We start from the raw sequence: 3,326 nt of genomic DNA, 5'->3' as shown, positions 1-3,326 counted from the left end.
TTCTACTCTGTCCTATACAGTCGGTATGAGTTGGAATCGACTCGAAGTCAGTGGGTTTGGTTTGGTTTTGGTACTCATCAGTTGCTGATTAGCGACTACCACTGGGAGAACTTAAATTCCCAGGCACTTTCAACTCCCCACGTGTTTCAGTTTCATGGAGTGACAACAAAACACCACAAATGTGGGTGGTTTTAAAGAACAGAAATTTATTTTCTCACAGTTCTGGAGGCTAGAAGTCCGAATTCAGGGCATCAGTATCCTGATAACACTTTCTCCTCTAAGCAAATGCTTACAAAACAACACCTGCATTTATACTTCTCCCAAGGATGAGCAATAATTTTTAGGTCAGGGCAGTACTAATCCAGATTAACAAAACACAACATCAATGTCATGACTAGAACTAACCTTGGAATCATCTAACAGTTTTTCAGACTATATCATCATCACTTCCAAGTAGGTTTTTGAAATATAGCACTTTTAAAATCCAGGTATGATATTATTAGATAATTTATCCTAAATCACAAATGCCTACTTGCGTAATTCTAGGAAGGTTTCTTTTTCGTTTGTCTCGTAAGCGTGTACTAGTGATCTGCTCAATGCAATCACTTTCTGAATCTCTTTTTAAAAAGATTTTAAAGGGCTTTTTAAGTTGATATCTAACACTTGTATTTGTGAGATTTATGCCTGCAGTGGTAATTACTGTATTTGTGTTAAATTTCTTCGCCTTCTTTCAAAAATTTTAACTTGTTTCATCAGGAGACTGCTCTCGGCATCCAAGACTCATGTTAAAGAGGGTCGTTTCAGCGTAATACCTTATTCCCAAACTGTACTTTTTTGTTCAAAATTTAAACATCAAGAGAGAGCCTCATAATAGGAAAAACAGTGTAAGGACTTAAATATTAGGCAACTCCTTCTTTTATAGGGGACAACTTGGGGGTAAAACCCTTGCTTTATGTGATGAAATTAAAGCAAGCTGACACTAACCACGTTTAAGTGAGTGCCCATGTGCCTATGGGAAGAGGCCTTATTAGACCTACTGTAAATAGGCTTTGTTTCTCCATCTTGTTGTTGTAAGGCGCAGTCAAGTCAATTTTCAATTCATATCAACCCATGTAATACAGTGAACTGCCCCATAGGGTTTTCTTGGCTGTACACTTTACAGAAACAGATTGCCAGGTCTTTCTCCCATGAAGCCGAAGCTGCTGGATGGGTTCAAACTAACAATCTTTCAGTTAGCAGCAGAGCACTTAACTTTTGCATCACCAGGGCTCCTTAGGGTCTCCTATAACCTTATCCTGCCTACAAGTATAATACTGAACACATTTCTATACAAAGGCTAAGGAAAACATATATTCTCTTTCACTGTATGACCGTTTAGAAGAAATGACTCAGGGATGATAGCAAGCAGCAACTTCAGTGTCATACGGAAAATGAAATAGTCTAATAATTGATTATTTTACTTAATCTTTATCATGATTTACTTGAAAAATTTAGTGTCTACATAATAAGCATGCTATTTTCTAAGTATCTAGATAAAAGATCTATATGCATTTTTTAAAAGCATGATTTATAAAGAGTCATAGACCATTTAGAGACAATTTATAAAACATTTTGCGAAGACCGTTTTGTGATTCAGGCTAGAAATAACTAATAAACCAGCTCTTTGTTTATGTTGTCCAATAGATAAAGTGTAGAAATGCATAAATATACTTAGATTTGGTCAGGTACATACAGTTTAGTAGCAGTCAGGGATTTTTAAAGAAAGATTACAATCTAAATTGGAAGATCTGTAAGATTATCTGTAATTTGTGGAGAATTAGATTTTGTGCTTGACTTTCTTAATATTGTATTGTTGGAATATTTGCTTTGTTTCTAAATATGTTATGATTAAGTTTATAAATTACTATTAAAACACATAAAAATTCTAATAACTATAAAACTGCAGATGGCTCAGATAATCCAGGCCTGTTATAACTCAAATTTCTTATCTGCAGAAAGGAGAGACACATTGTCTTATCGTCTGTGTTTTATCTGATTTTGATTGGGAATTAGAGCTATGTTTCTTATTCTGTTGAAGACATACTGAAACCGAGCAAAGGATCTCAAGGTAAAGAACAGGAAACGGGTATTGATTTCCTTTATCCACCCCAGTCTCTTCGTATCTTTTTGTATTGTACTATGATGGATTAGGTGGACAGGCCAGCAAATGTTTCACATTTGCTACCGATTTGAAGGGCTTTAGAAAAAGCGTTCAAGGCATATGCTAGTAAAGAGCAGAATACTTAAAACCAGGTCTTGGTCACTGTGATAAGTAGCAAGACATATGTTCCCTACATCAGAGGGCCCCACACCTATCTAACAACTTATTTAGCTCTCTTATTCACACACACACACACACACACACACACACACACACACACACACATCGTACTGAAATAAATACTGGTGCTTTTCTTTAAGATTGCTGGGGTCACCTTTGTCTTCCATTTCTCTGAAGTGAACATGATCACCACAATTACGCTTTCTCATTCTCAACCATAAGCTTCTAGGTCAGTGTTTCTCAAAGTGCAGTCCATAGAGAAAGTCCATCGACAGGGCCCAGGAATCTGCATTTCAACAGAAGGCTTTTGTCCATGTAAATTTGGAAGCCATTGCCACAGGTTGTTACATGAGATTTACATGCTAAATTAAATAAAGTACAGCCCTGCCAAGACCTATTTGACGTCCTTAAAAACAAACAATAAGGTTAAGTGGTGGTGACCCACCAGCTTCACTGGCCTCTGGGACATCCCAGCCCCCTTGTCTCTCCTTCTTTAATAGCTTTCCCATTCTTCTCCTTCTCAGCAGTGAGTTATTTACAACATAATTAAGCAGTCATTGTCTGAATGTTTCCAGCTCCTAGTGCTACCCCACTCCACCTTTCTATTTTCTGCTGACAATCTCTTTCTCACTCCCTTTAGGAGAGTGAAGTGAAACAAATTGGAAAACTAAAGACAAAATAATTCGAGTAGAAACGTAACAATAGAACGGATAGTTCTCTGCCTGAGTGTCGGGCAATTGTGCAACAGGAAGTGTGTTTTAGCCTCCCTCCAATTCCACAACCTTGAGTCTCACCTCTTCCTCAGCATTTGCTTCCCTCCCTTCAGCCATCCATTTACCCAAAGGATATCCCCAAAATGGCGGGTCACCCAGCTTCCTTCTGGAACAATGCACCTCAGGAACCACACCTTTTATTTTTCCCTTTTCCCGTAAGAACTTTTCTGTTCTGCCTTCTGAGTGAACAAAACTAACAACAAACTGATCACCTAGAAAATGTTCTCTTCTGG

This window comes from Trichechus manatus, unplaced genomic scaffold (assembly GCF_000243295.1).
Source record: "Trichechus manatus latirostris isolate Lorelei unplaced genomic scaffold, TriManLat1.0 scaffold00049, whole genome shotgun sequence".
Classification (NCBI taxonomy): domain Eukaryota; kingdom Metazoa; phylum Chordata; class Mammalia; order Sirenia; family Trichechidae; genus Trichechus; species Trichechus manatus.
Note: the sequence above shows the minus strand (reverse complement) of the source record.